Source organism: Lemur catta, chromosome 3 (genome assembly GCF_020740605.2).
Source record: "Lemur catta isolate mLemCat1 chromosome 3, mLemCat1.pri, whole genome shotgun sequence".
NCBI classification, from domain to species: domain Eukaryota; kingdom Metazoa; phylum Chordata; class Mammalia; order Primates; family Lemuridae; genus Lemur; species Lemur catta.
Window position 1 is genome coordinate 73,166,560 of NC_059130.1, and position 15,378 is coordinate 73,181,937.

General features: G+C 35.8%; 1 pseudogene; it reads left to right on the forward strand.

Moving 5' to 3' along the window:
• Positions 1 to 422: 422 nt before the first annotated feature.
• On the forward strand, positions 423 to 949 carry LOC123634850 (annotated as a pseudogene).
• Positions 950 to 15,378: the final 14,429 nt, after the last annotated feature.

Sequence of the window (15,378 nt, forward strand, 5' to 3'; positions counted from 1 at the left end):
CAACTCTGCCATGTGTTCAAGAGTAGTAGCTCTTCATTTAAGACAAAATTAGATTTTAGAATGCCATAAAGTCTTGGACACTTTCTTTAAAAAAGAACATCTGCAAATTTTGCTTGAAATTTAGAAATCCCTGAAATCCAACTGGGGAACATTCTGTGCACCATAGGTTAAAATTTCTCTTCTGAGGGATCGGAATAAATATGAAATCCTATACCTGTTCTTAAGTTTTTATCTAATTATGGAAACCAGTCATAAAGCCATGAAAAGTTAAGCAGCAATGGAGGAGCAAATGAATGGGTGAATGAATGAAGGAATAAATAAACAATTACATACACATACATACACATACATTATGTAAAAAATTTCTACAAGAAAATATAGTTAATAACTAAATTAGGGGAGCTCTGGGTTATGGTACAGACATGGCCAAATCCAAGAATGACACTACACACAACTAGTCCTAAAAATGGCACAGAAATGGCATCAAGAAACCCTGATCACAAAGGTATGAATCTTCTAAGGAGGTGGACCTCAAGTTCCTGAGGAACATGCATTTTGCCAAGAAGTGCAATAGGAAGGGCCTGAAGAAGATGCAGGCCAACAGGCCATGGCCATGAGTGAGTGTGTTGAGGCTATCAAGGCCCCCATAAAACCCCAGGAGGTTAAGCCCAAGACCCCAAAGGGTGTCAGCTGCAAGCTCAATTGACTTGCCTGCATTGCCCACCCCAAGCTTCAGAAGCCTGCTTATGCTCACATTGCCAAGTATCTCAGGCTTTGCTGGCCAAAGGCCAAAGCCAAGGATCAAACCAAGGCCTGGGCCACGGCTTTAGCTCCAGTCCAAGCTTCAGTTCCAGCTCCAGCTCAGGCCCCAAAAGATCGTCAGGCCCCCATGAAGGCTCTGAAGCAGAGGTTTCTGTCTCCTAACATAAGAACAGAAGGAATGGTATGACCCCTGGCCTGCTATCTGCATGAGGCTGATGTCCTCCTGTGCTATTTGCACAAATAAATCTGAGGCAGGAAAAAAAAATAGCTAAAGGAGAGGAACATATATGAAATGCCAAAAAATTAGAAAATAATTACATAAAATTGAAAAGTTATGTGTCAGATAAGTCGACCTATGAAATAGATTAACCCAGTGTAACAATATTAAGCTTTAAAAAGAAAATATACTCCAAATAGCACTTAAAGTCCATTCCAATTTCCTAGCTGTGATAATTATACTTTGTTGTTGTTGCTGTATGTGGAATAAATGAGTGACATAATAATAAATAACTTCCCAAAGCAACAAAATCATTGGCTTTGAGATAGTATGGCATATTAGAAAAAGAATTTGAACTTGAAAAATATCTAATTTTTAAATATTTTATATCATTTGTTAAATATATTTTCTTGGGAAAATCTTGACCTTTCTGAGTCTCAGTTTTCTCATCTATAAAATGGAGATATTTCTGCTATTTTTTGCTATGTGACAAATTATTGCAAAACTCAGTGGCTTCAAAAAATGGCCATTAAACTACTTTATTACATCTCATGATTTTGTGAGTCATAACTTTGGGGAGGGCTCAGCTGGACAATTTCTCTGCTCCATGAAGTGTGGACTAAGAATCACTCAGTGGTATTCATCTGGGAGATGGTCTAGCTAGTCTGGAGCTGGTAGATGACTTCACTCCCTGATCTGGCGCCTGTGCAGGGGATGTTTGGACTCAGCTGGGCTAGTTGACTGGAGCATCTATATGTGGCCTCTAGCATGATACCCTCAGGGTAATTGTACCCCAATGTGGCTCCAGACACCTGCAGAGAGTTTTCTAAGAGAAAGGAAGTGGAAGCTGTTAGTCTCTTTAGGCCTCATCCTGGAAACGGGTACAGCATCAATTTTGCTTTGTTCTTTTTATGACATCAATTGCAGAGGTTACCTATATTCAAGATGAGGACACATAGACCCCATTGTTGATGGGAAGAATGTGAGAGACTTTATGGCCATGCTTTATTTGTCTCAGGGAATAATATTTCGTACCTCATTATAGTTATTATGAGAATTAAATAAAATTTAATATATAGTCATGTGTTGCTTAACGACTGGGATACATTCTGAGAAATGCATTGTTGGTGATTTTGTCACTGTGGGAACATCATAGAGTGTACTTACACAAGCCTAGATGGGATAGCTTACTGTACCTAGCTATATGGTTTAGCCTATTGCTCCTAGGCTACAAACCTGTACAGCATGTTACTGCACTGAATACTGCAGGCAACTATAATAAAATAGTAAGTAAGTATTTGTGTATCTAAACATCACTAAACATATAAAAAACTACAAAAAAAGTATAGTATTATAATCTATGGGACAACTGTCATTTATGTAATACATTGTAAACTTTACTGAAATACTTTAAAAAGTTAGGAAGCAAGCATTTTTTATTATTTCTCAACAACTGCTTGTGCAAACTACCATCTTTTCTAGGACTCATTATCTCTAATCCTGCATAAAATTTCTGGCAGATATCAGAATAGTTAGTCATTCTCAAGTACTCCAAAGGTACTTTCTTTTCCCAAGTTTTAAAGGGAAAGAAGTTTTTAATTGAATGGGAATTCCATGTTTCAAATGGCTATAGACTGATAGGTACTTTCTTTTCCCAATGGTGCCCATTGATAAGAAGGTCTATGTTCCTTTGAATGTGGATGGGCTTTGGTCAATAGAATATGGTGGTAGCAACACTGCATGACCTTTGTTGCTGGGCCATAAATAGTGATACAGCATCTGCTTTTTTTGCTGGAGCACTTCCATTGAAATCCCTGAGATTCCATGTAAGTAGGCCAGATACTCAGGTGGCCATACTGTGAGGAAGACAAGCCACCTGGAGAAGGCACAAGTAGGAACTCAAGTTGTCCATTTTAGTCTTTCTGTCCTCCCACACAGGTGCCAGATATATGCATGAATAAGGCTTCAGATAATTTTGGCTCCTAGTTTTCTAGTCACCCTCAGCCTTGGAATCAGCTGAAGCCTCAGATATTGCATCTGAATTCCTGACCATAAAGAGTTTGTCAGCATGATAAAATGGTTGTTTTAAGCTTCTAAATTTGGGTTTTATTTGTCACCCAGCAGCAAGTGAAACAGGTACCTGTTTTGTCTTCCCGACCTAAGCTTTGGAAACTTAACCTAAGCTGAGTAAGAAAGATTTCCATATTAATGTATTATCATATAAAGCACCTGGAACATAACATGAACCTGGTAAAAGATAGTTGTCATTCTTCTTGCTCGTAATAGCACAAGAAACAAAAATGTTCACTTCCTCTCAATATGTCAGGATCCAGAAATTTTTCAAATGATTTGCCTGAAACATGTCAGCAGGAATAAGAAAGGGCCACCCAGCTAGTCCGTACTGTTCCATGCTTTGGCAAACATCTTGCATATTGGCTTGTCAGCATACTGCATCATCCATATGACATATGACCTTCACCATGACCACAGATCAGTACTTCTACTGTACACAGTCTGTCAAAGGCAGATAACAGTGCCTGGGAAAAAACTACAGGACTGCATCCAAAGTAAATATGGGAAAATCTCATTAGATCAGAAACCAAAATGCCAAAGTGAAGGAAACGCTTGAACAGCATCTGCTCCCACCCACCACTTCTAATTCATATTGAGTCTGAAGAACCATAAAATCATAGGGAGCTCTGTGGAGACTAGCGTGGTGCTTGGTGAGAATTGCTCAGTCCTCAGACCCGCTGGCAGAAACTCCCCTGCTCAAAGGGACTCATCCATACAAGAAATTCACTCTGCTTTGGCAATGAATTTGCTTCTAGTAAGTTGCAAGCAAATGAAAATTTTGCAAATGTTAAGTATGCAAAAAGAACACAGTAGTTCAAGAAATATGTCTTTGTTTTGTTTTAATAAAGTGAAGAATTTTGGCAGTTTGATGAACCCATTTTTAATATACAATACTATAGTCCAAATTTCTCAATACTATTTGCTATATTTAGTAGATATGTATAGGGGTGTTTGCTTCACCCCCTGCCTAATCCTGAAAGAGCTCCTTATATAATCCTTATGGTGATATATTAGTCTTGTATCAGCTAAACTTAAATCATCTCCACTCAACAGACTAGCCAAGGAAAATATTCTTATTGTCTCATCTTGGGCCAAATGTCCACTTCTGCGCCTCAATAAGTTAGGCACAACATTGCTACTGGATGACTGTAGAAGGAGGTCTTTTAGTATAAGGCAAGGGAGGATAAAATTATAGCCTACTGAGTAAGCCTGTAAGCAGTGAGCATGGAGAATGGAGCCAACCCAGAGGGTGGAGAAGATGAATGATGCAGAGGGAATCCTGACACCATTTAAGTTCTCAATTCCTGTCTTTCTTGAGGCCAAAGAGATCCTTGATCTTTGGGTTTATGAGATATCTATTGCATTAGGCTTATAATATATGCTTCCTTTACTTGTTTTAGCTAGGAACAATATGTTTCTATATCTTGCTTTGAGAGAATCCTAACTAACATACTTACAGCCTTATCTTTTAACATTGCCTCTTTTTTTTTTTTAGATTTTTTTTTTTATTCTTATTTCAGCATATTGTGGGAGTACAAAAGTTTAGGTTACGTATATTGCCCTTGCCCCCCCCACCCCCGGGTCAGAGCTTCAAATGTGTCCATCCACTAGACAGTGCATATCGCACTCATAACATTGCCTCTTTATACTCTGAACTTTAGAGGAGCAAATGTCTCCTAGATCCCTAAATTGGATATTCCCATTCCTCTTGCTAGATATGTGCACATGTTGCCCTCTCTGCCTTCTCCCTTCTTACCTGTCCTGGACTTACCTGGCTTATTTATGTTCATAGTGTATATATCAGCTCAGAAATCACTTATTTTGGAAGCTGTCCTTAACCTTTCACATCAGATTTAAGTTCCCACAATGTTCCCTCCCATATTTCCAGTATATAGCCTAACATAGAGTCTATTTCACTAAATTTTCCTGTGTCTTCCAGTAGACCGTAAGTACTTTAAGATGTAGCGATCTGAGTTCTTACTCACTATCACATCTTCAGTTCCTGCAATACTGTCTGGCACATGTAGGTATTTAGTAGCAATTTCTCAGATAAATGCATAAGTTTGCTTACAGGATACACACACCCATACTCTCTAGACTAAAGATATTATATATAAATCACATTAGTTATAAGGATAATGTGTACAATAAAAAGTGTGAAGCAAAATATTTTCTTTTTGATATAAATAATTTGTGTTTTTCTGTTCTTCTGAATTTGATTTCCTTCTTTTCTTCCAATTGCAGTTTTTTTTTCTTCTGTATCTACCTTTCTTAAAAGGTTCCTCATACTCAAGACCTTTTCCTTTTCCCTCTTTGTCAGCAAAACTCAATAATTTTGTATCCTCTTTCTTCCTATCGTTCTTGGGATAGGACACTTGTTAACACATTAGCACATTAGGTGTTGCCAGCACACCAATGAGCCTCCCTTTTCCAGTGAATCCATGCACATGGTAAAAGTGACCTTCTGAAGGAAATGCTTTAATAAAAAATGTGGCTTACATCATAAGAAATTCATGCAAAGGCAACCCTGTGTGAAGGTAATATTTTTAAGCAGGTAAGACCTTGTATTTCTCAGTGCATACTGTCTGGGGGATGGGCATGCTTGTTGGGTGGTGCAAAGGCAATTTATGTAACCAAAGCATTTGTACCCCTGTAATGCTCTGAAATAAAAAATATAAATAAATAAATAAATAACTAGCTGTGCATCCTCCTCTTTCATAGAGTCAGCCTTACCTATACAAAATTATTGAGTGTATCTCACATATTTAAGGAGAGAATTAATCTATTCCCAGTTTTTAAGCTCATAAGAATTAGTACCTTGTAGATGATCAAGTGCATGAATACACAACATAAATATTTGTGATGGCAATAAATAATAGTATCTAAATCATCCTCCTATTCTGTTTATCTTCTATTTAGTGAATTGCCCTTTCTTCTCAGTTCCCTTTAGTAGATATTATACTCAAGGAAATATGGGGGTGGGAAAGAGATAGCCAATAAAACTTGGTACACTTAAAGAGATGCGAATAATTGTCAAAAATCTCTTAGAACAGGTCATGTTCTTTAATCTTCTTACTAAACTCATTGAGAATTTTCTTTGGTAAGTTTTTAGGTTACCTCTGCTGCATTTTATTCATATTCTTTTATAGCACTTTACTATCTTGTGTTATAATTTTTTTCCTGTTTATGTCCCTCTTTGCCCCATGGAATAGTTACATATTCAAGGGTAGGGTCTTGGTTATTTTGATTTGTATACACCATGCCTGGTACTGCTTATAAACTCAATAAGGCTTTGTGGTAAAATAAACAAAATGAACACTCTATATTATCATTTACATTGATGCTTTATTGACATGTAAAAATAGTCTAGAAGTCAAACAGTATTTATTATTTCATTGTAAATTATTTTCTTCTGAAGATGCTATGGTATATTAACCAGGGTTCTGTTATGTATTACCCAGTAAGAAATGAGTTTGTAAGCCTTGTTTGTTTATCCTAAGGAGCAAAGGCCAATAGTCATAACTTTTGCACTTATCTTCCATCTGTAAATATACTTACTTCCACAATTTTGGTTCATTCTTTTAGGGTTTCCTGGAGACCACTGTTGGCAATTGAATCTCTGTATCCGTGAGTTTCACATCTGTGGATTCAACGCATCTCGAATTGAAAAAACAAAATTCCACAAAGTTCCAGAGAGCAAGCCCCAAGTACTATGTTTCGTCCATGTGAGTGAAGTGATGTGTAGGCATCGTATTAGGTATTAGAAGTAATTTAAAGTATACAGGAGGTTGTGAGGAAGATTTGTGGTATAGGTTATATGCAAATACTGGATCATTTTATATAAGGGACTTGAGCATCTTTGGATTTGGATATCCATGGAAGCACCCTGGAACCAATCCTCTATGGATACGGAGAGAAGACAGTATATAAACATTTTTTAATTAAGAAGGTTTCCTCTGTAAGATTCAAAAGTATCAGACCCTTATGACAGTCTGACATTTCAAATTCTTTAACTTTCTTCTCTGATTTAATCTGTCTCTATATACCTTGTTTATACCTTTATCATATTCTTTATGTTAAATTCCATCAGTTTTTTTCTATATATTTAATACATAGTTGTTATTCATTTTAATGACTAAGTAAATTAGCTTCTATAAATTCTTGATTATTATGTTCCACAGGCATGTTTGTTCACCCACCTATTGTTCATTCACTCTTTAAGCAGGTATTAATATCTATTTTATGGAAGGCATTGGGCTAGGCGTTAGAAATATAATGACCAAGAAGGCAGTCAAAATAAAATGCAGATTTGAAAAGACAAATAAATGCACCACATATTAGGAGTGTTTTTAGTCACAAATAACAGAAGCTCAGCTTGAACTAGCCCAAGCAAAAAATGGGAACTTATAAACTATGAGTGACCCATTCTGAGCCATGTGCCTATCCTGAACCAATAGACTGTGTCCAGGCAGAAGCAAGTGGGGAGAGTCTCATTGGCCCATGTTGGGTCATGCATCACTTTCACATCAATTAACCATGGCCAGTTGACAGTGTCAGTGTAGTGTAAAATGGTTGCTTTCAAGATAATTATATAACAGGATAAAACATAATTACTAAATAATGGGCATGGGTAGATAACAGATTTTCCTAGAGCAGTGTTTTAGTGATAATATATTTAGGGAACTGTGGCAGTCAGAAGTAGGAAGGTGTTATTTCTACATGTTAGGGGATGAAGTCAGGGAAACTTCATAAATAAGGTGCACCAAGAGCTTAAAATCTTAAGTAATAGATGTGTGTTTGCCAGATGGGTAAAGACTGAGAGTAGAAAACTACTCTAGGCAAATGGAGCAGCTGGAGTAAAAGAGAGTGAAAGAGGCTGATGGGTTAAGGGTACGGAATGTGGCTACGAGGGGTTGGAGCATAGTTTCTCTCTGTAGATGGGAGAAAAAGGATTGAAGGGGGTTCAGCATGAAACATAGATTGGAGGGAAAGTCAGTGGCTAGAGAATGGGTTTGTTCTGTCAATTAGCTAATTTCAAGATTTTTAAGAAGTTTTCCTACAATTCAAAATTTACATGGAAGTCCAGTATATAAAATGGGCAAGACATCGGCTTGTTCTGGTTGAAGGCCGAGAGTTGCATCCAGAAGCAGAGCTTGTCCAATTTGCTGTTACCACTTTGTTACATGCCGGGCAATACTTTGAGAACTGCTACTATAGGCAATGTGATGTTAGGCAAGGGGCTGACAAATTGTACTTTTGAAAGATAACTTTTAAACAGTACGATTGATAGGGTTGAGACTCAAATGGGGAGATTAGTTAAGAGACAACTTTAGTAGTTCAGTCGAATGAAAAACTAAGGCTGTTTAAAGCTCAGATAGAAAGAAAGAAGCATTACAACACAGTCCCTTTCAAACAACAATTACCTAGGAGTTAAAGATTTCAGTTCATAATGAAACACATATCAACATTGGTAAATCTCAAATACGTGCTTAACAAAAGAAGCCAGAGACAAAAATGTACAAGCTGCATTATTTCACTTATATGAGATTTTAGAAAAGGCAAAACAAATCTCTAGGTTTTGTGATTGCCTAGGACCATGATGGGGGGGGAGGTAGTTATAAAATGACACAAGAAATTTGTTTAGTTGATGTAAATGTTGTAAATCTTGATTGTTGTGGTGGTTTGATAGGTATATAAAATTTTCAAATATCATCAAATTTTCTATTTTAATGAGTGATTTATATTGTTTATAAATTATACGTCAATAAAGTTGATTTAAGAAAAGAAAAAAAGGCTTTAATACAGACATGGGTGTACTACTAAGTGACTGGATGACTGGGAAACCCATTACACCTTCTTAGCCTTATTTTCTACAACCGAATGATAGGAATGATGATTAACACTTGCCCAGTCTACCTACCAAGTTTGCTTACAAGCTAAAGTTAATGGGTGATGGAAGCAAAAGCACATTTTAAAATTGCAAAGCACTACAGTATAAGTTATGAAATGTTTTTATTGTATCAGAAATTTGGGGATGATATTATTATTTTGTTCTTATAAATGGCATGAGATTTGGTATATTTTTGAGCGCTGGTCAAGTGTTTGCCTACAAAGCTCAAGTTGTAATCTCCTGCTCTTTGTTCAAAACTGAATCAAATTATCCTAACCAAGTTTTTTTAAAGAGATAAAGAGATTAAGTGGCAAAAAATGTTACTCATTTTCTTCAAATTAGGCTATAGAAGAAAATTATGTAAAGGCACAATTCATATATTAAAGTATTCTTATTAAAATAAACTTATTACATCATTATCAAGAAGCATTTATAAGCCATTTACTATTCATGAAGCCCTGTGTGATTAAAAAGAAGTATAAGACATTTTTAAAGTTTAAATTAAATTTCATTTTAAAGCATTCATAATTTAATGTTAAAGTCATCATGTGGAAGTATTCAGAAGCCTGAAGAGATAGTGAACATTTTAGATATCCTAGACTTTTAGAGTTCAAAGTTACTTTAGAGATCATCTAGCGTAATAATTTATATATAAATTATGTTTCATTTTTAATTGTATAGCATAATATCCTATCTTAGTACAACATGAGTGATTTGGATTAGATTTTGATATACCTGTACCAGAAAAGAAAGGTGTTTGTGCATAGCTTTAGAAACTCTGGAAGTTCAGATGAAATGGGTAAAGAAGAATAGGAGTCATTGTCTTTTCCCCCTAGAAAAGTAAAAATTGTAGAAAACCAAACAAAAATCCTTTTAATTCTACTTCTTATCTTATAATGTCTGCTTTGTGCCTGTTTCCTGGGGAAAGGTGCACTCATTGTCTGAGATGAGGCATCACAGGTTGGCATTGGTAAAGTGTCCATAGTCCAGGTCTGAAGTTGTTACAGTCTCAAAACTTGATTTTATAAAGCTATCAGGAATTAATACATTTTGCAGCAATATATCCCCATAAAATGAGTTTAAGAGTGATGAATGAAGCAAGAATACTAATATCATAGTATATTTATGAGACATATAACTACTGCAACAAAACAAATAGCAGGTAAACATTATTAGTAAGTACACCTCCTCCAAAAAATATAGTTAGACTATTACTTGGAGTGTGTGGAAATAGAATAAGGGGCATTGGAGAAACTGGAAGTATAATGGTATAACTCTGAAATAATTTGACATGTTTGTATGATAATGGGAAGGTTGTTCCAACCAGGGAGAAACTAGATTCCTCATGGCCCATGGCTCTGGCTCTTCTGTTCCAGCCAGTACTTCAGTTGAGATGATAGTCTTGCCTCTGTGACTCTTCTTTCATCATTACTCTTGCAGACAAATACCTCTTTCAACTGATAGAGTCTTTATAATTGCTAATTATTCAGTTAGGTAACTTTGAATATGAATGTCCTGAATCATATATATTGGATCTTAACGAATACTTCTTGCCTTCTTAGAAGGCAGTTTTATTTTTGTCACTTCAAGTTCTTTCTTTTATTAAAAATGGCAATAATTAAAGGTTCCTTAGAGAAGAGGTTTTGTCATGTATTTTTTTATCTCTCATCTCCCAGAATCTAGAGCAGTTTTCTAATCAACTAATAGATACAGAATTATTGATTAATTGATTTATCCGCATGACTCAAAGTGAATTCTCTGCTTATCAGTCCAAACTACTATCCATATGTTTAATACAGTAAATTATTAAAAATATATACACAAATGCATGTTTCCTGGGTAGACATTTATTTCTAGTCAATCCTGCTGAAATATCAGAAAACTCTTTATTTCAGTTTCTCTTTTCCTCTATCAATAGAGGAAAACACTTATTCTCTGTCTGTATCAATCAGGGCTCTTTTGCTGGAATAAGAAAGGCAGAAAGGAAACAATGTGCTGAATAATTGTTGAGAGGCCAAGAGGGCCAAATGGAGGCTGAGCAGCTAAGAGTACTTCCAGAATACTATCCATTCTATGGCCACTGAGGGAGTTGCTACCTTTCTGATCAAGAAGACTAAGCTAGTTCCTGGCTCCAAGATCATCTTAGCTCTGCTGAAGTCTGGAAGTCAGGGTGTTGTCACTAAACTCTTAGCCCTAAAACTCCACTACCTCAGCTGTAAGCATGTAATAAATAAGACATTACCCAAACTACTAGTTTCAGGAGAACATCTTTGCGGTAGAGTTTTATGCCAGCAAAACGGATGTCTTGTAGATTCCATGAATTCTCCCTCTCGATGTCTAAAAGTGTGGGAACCAATTACTGAAACCTCTGATAAGGCTAAAAAGAAAAACTCACACTCTAAAATATTCCTTTTCCTTGCCTGCCAGTAGTGACAGAAAAATTCCCAGGAAGAGTTACTCTACATCACTTCTTACTGTGGAATTTTACAAAGATGCACTGTCTGATCAGAAGCTGGATCACCTGTGGAGCTAGGCTGTCAGGGAGTCTGAGAAGCAGGACTGGGACTAGGGTGAAGCAAGCAAGACATCTAGGCACAAAGTTTAAAGAGGAATTTATTTTCAGGTGCCAATCCTGCACTTGCATGAATTTGAGGGCCAGGCACTTCATTTGCCTTATCCTAGTCCTGGCCATGCTGAGAAGTCTTAGCTTGTCACTTTCCTCAGTGGAGTGGGTTGGAAGGAACTTGATAAGCCAATGTGCAGTATTGGCTGCAGTCTGCCTTTTGTTGTTTAGCATCCTCCTGTGGCAGAACTACCAGCAGCAACTCAATGCCACCATGTGTGCTTTTGTCTATTACAATGCAACTACCCTACAAATAAGTAAAAATTTACTCATTTTTCTCCACTTTAAAGACAATTGTTATTACCTGTAAGATACTCAAAAGAAAACAAAATGCACTGAAATCATAACATTCAGTAATCTACTTGTTATTTCATCTCTTGTTTGAGAATTCTAGTAGCCATAGAAACATGGTTTTGATCAATCTGCTTCATGTTAAAAAATAACTTTTTGCTACTCCATATGTCATTTTTTTAACTATGAAAGGAACTATATTTTTCTATAATTGGGAGAGTCATTATCTCATGGACAAAATGTTAAAAACAAACAAATAAATGAAAAACAACAACTAAAATCATGATTCATCCTTATGCCTAGTAGGAAAAGACGTGATCAATGGGAAGAAATTGCTGCAAATATATTTGTATGTTACTGAAAGCTTCTTGAAGTATTTTTCCCTTTTGACAAAGAGCACTCAGCTCACCTAGGATGACAGTAAGCATTTATTGGAAGAGACAGGATCATGTTTATTTGTCACTAAGGTAATTGCTTAGTGGGGACTTCAACATGTCATTAACAGAGCTGGACAGATTATCAAAGCAGAAAATAAATAAACACTGGATATAAATGGGACTCTAGAAAAAATAGGCATAATAGACATGTACAGAACATTTTAACCAAAAACTAATACACATTCTTTTCATCAGCACATGGAACATTCTCTGGGATCAATCATACATGACTCAACAATTCAAAAAAATAGAAATCATACCATCAGACCAGAGTGGAATAAAAGTATAAATCAATCCTAAGAAAAACACTCAATTCTACACAAAGTCATGGAAATAAAACAATCTGCTGCTGAACAATTGGGTAAATAATTAAATTAAGATGGAAATAAAAAAATTCCTCAAACAGCATGAAAAAAGGGGCACAGTGTATCAAAATCTATGCGGTTTAGCAAAAGCAGTCCTAAGGAGAAAATTCATAGCTTAAATGCCTATCAAAAAGACAGAAAGATCACAAATTAACAATCTAATGACACATCTCAAGGAACTACAAAAGGAAGAGCAAACAAAATCAAAGCTAGCAGAAGAAAAGAAGTAACTAAGATCAGAATAGTACTAAATGAAATGGAAAACAAACAAACAAAATACAAAGGATTCTTTGAAAAGATAAACAAAATTGATAGAGATAGACCTCTTGCTAGATTAACCAGGAACAGAAGAGAAAGGACCCAGATAAGCTCAATCAGAAATGAAAAAGGAGATAGTACAACTGATACCACAGAAATACAAAATACCTTCTATAAATACTATGAAAATCTCTGCACACATAAATTAGAAAACATAGAGAAAATGGAAAAATTCCTAGAAACACACACCTCCCAAGACTCAATCAGGAAGAAATAGAACTTCTGAATAGACCAATAATGCACAGCGAGATCTAAGCAGTAATAAAAAAAAAAAAAATCTCCCAACAAAAAAATGCCCTGGACCAGATGGATTCACAATCAAATTTTACCAGACCTACAAGGAAAAGCTGGTGCCTACTCTAGAGAAATTGTTTCATAACATCAAGGGAATCCTTCCCTACTCATTTTACAAAGCCAATATGACATTGATAGTAAAGCCAGGAAGGGATACAACAAAAGAAAAAACTATAGGCCAATATCCCTTAAAAATATAGATGCAAAAATCTTCAATAAAATACTAGCAAATTGAATTCAACAGCATGTCAAAAAATAATCCACTATGAGCAAGTGGGCTTCATCCCAGGGATGCAAGGATAGTTCAACATATGTAAATCAATAAATGTGATTTACCATATAAACAGAAGGAAAAACAAAGACCATATGATCATCCCAATAGATGCCAGAAAGGCATTCAACAAAATCCAGCACACTTTCATGATAAAAACCCTCAAAAACTACACATAGAAGAAACATATCTCAAAATTATAAAAGCCATATATGACAAACCCACAGCCAGCATCATACTGAATGGGGAAGAGTTGAAAGCATTCTCCCTAAGAAATGGAACAAGACAAGGATGCCCACTATCACCACTTTCATTCAATATAAGCCTGGAAGAGCTAGCCTGATCAATCAGTCAGGAGAAAGAAACAAAGCATATCCAAAGGTAAAGAGGAGACCAAACTATTGCTTTTTGCTGATGATATAAACTCATATCTAGAAAAATCCAAAGACTCCACCAAAAGACTCCTGAAATTGATAAACAAATTCAGCAAAGTCTCAGGTTACAAAATCAAGGTATACAAATTAGTAAAATTTCTATACACCAATAACAGTCAAGCTGAGAATCAAATCAAAGACTCAATACCAGTCACAATAGCTACAAAGGAAATAAAACACTTAGGAATATACTTAAGCAAGGAGGTGAAAGATGTCTACAAGGAGAACTATAAGACACTGAAGAAATAAATCAGAGATGACAGAAACAAATGGAAAAACATATAATGTTCATGGATCGGTAGGACTGGTACTGTTAAAATGTCCATACTACCCAAAGTGATTTATAGATTCAATGTAATCCCCATCAAAACACCAATGTCATATTTCACAGATCTAGAAAAAATAATTCTATGCTTCATTTGGAACCAGAAAAGAGGTGAAATAAGCAAAACAATCTTAAGCAAGAAGAACAAATCTGAAGGTATCCCATTACCAGACTTGAAACTATACTATAAGGCTATAGGAACCAAAACAGCATGGTATTGGCACAAAAATAGATACACAGACCAATGGAACAGAATAGTGAATTCAGTTATAAAACCGTCTACCTACAGCCAACTGATCTTCAACAAAACAGAAAACAATATACACTGGGAAAAAGAAGCTCTATTCAATCAATGGTGCTGGGAAAATTGGATAGCCACATAGAGAAGAATGAAACAGGACCCCTGTCTCTCACCACTCACAAAAATTAATTCAAGATGGATAAAAGATTTACATGTAAGGTATGAAATCCCAAGCATTCTAGAAGAAAATGTAGGGAAAACTCTTCTAGGCATCAGTCTAGGCAAAGAATTTATGAAGAGGACCCCAATGGCAATATCAGCAACAACAAAAATAAATAAATGGGACTTGATTAAATTAAAGAGCTTCCGCACAGCTATGGAAATAATCAACAGAGAAAATAGACAACCTACAGAATGGGAGAAAATATTAGCAAGTTATACATTCAACAAAGGGCTAATTATCAGAATCTACAAAGAACTCAAACAAATCGGCAAGAAAAAATACCAAACAACCCTATTAAAAATTGGGCAAAAGACATAAACAGAAGCTTTTCAAAAGAAGATAGACAAATGGCCAATAAACATATGAATAAATACTCAATGTTACTAATCATGAGGGAAATGCAAATCAAAACCACAAGGAGATATCACCTTACCCCTTTTAGAGTGACTTTTATTGAAAAGTCTAAAAACAATAGATGCTAGAATGGATGTACAGAAAAAGGAATGCTTATATGCTCTTCATGGGACTGCAAATTAGTACAATCTCTGTGGAAAACAGTATGGAGATTCCTCAAAGACTTAAAATTTGATCTACCATTTGATCCAGCAATCCCA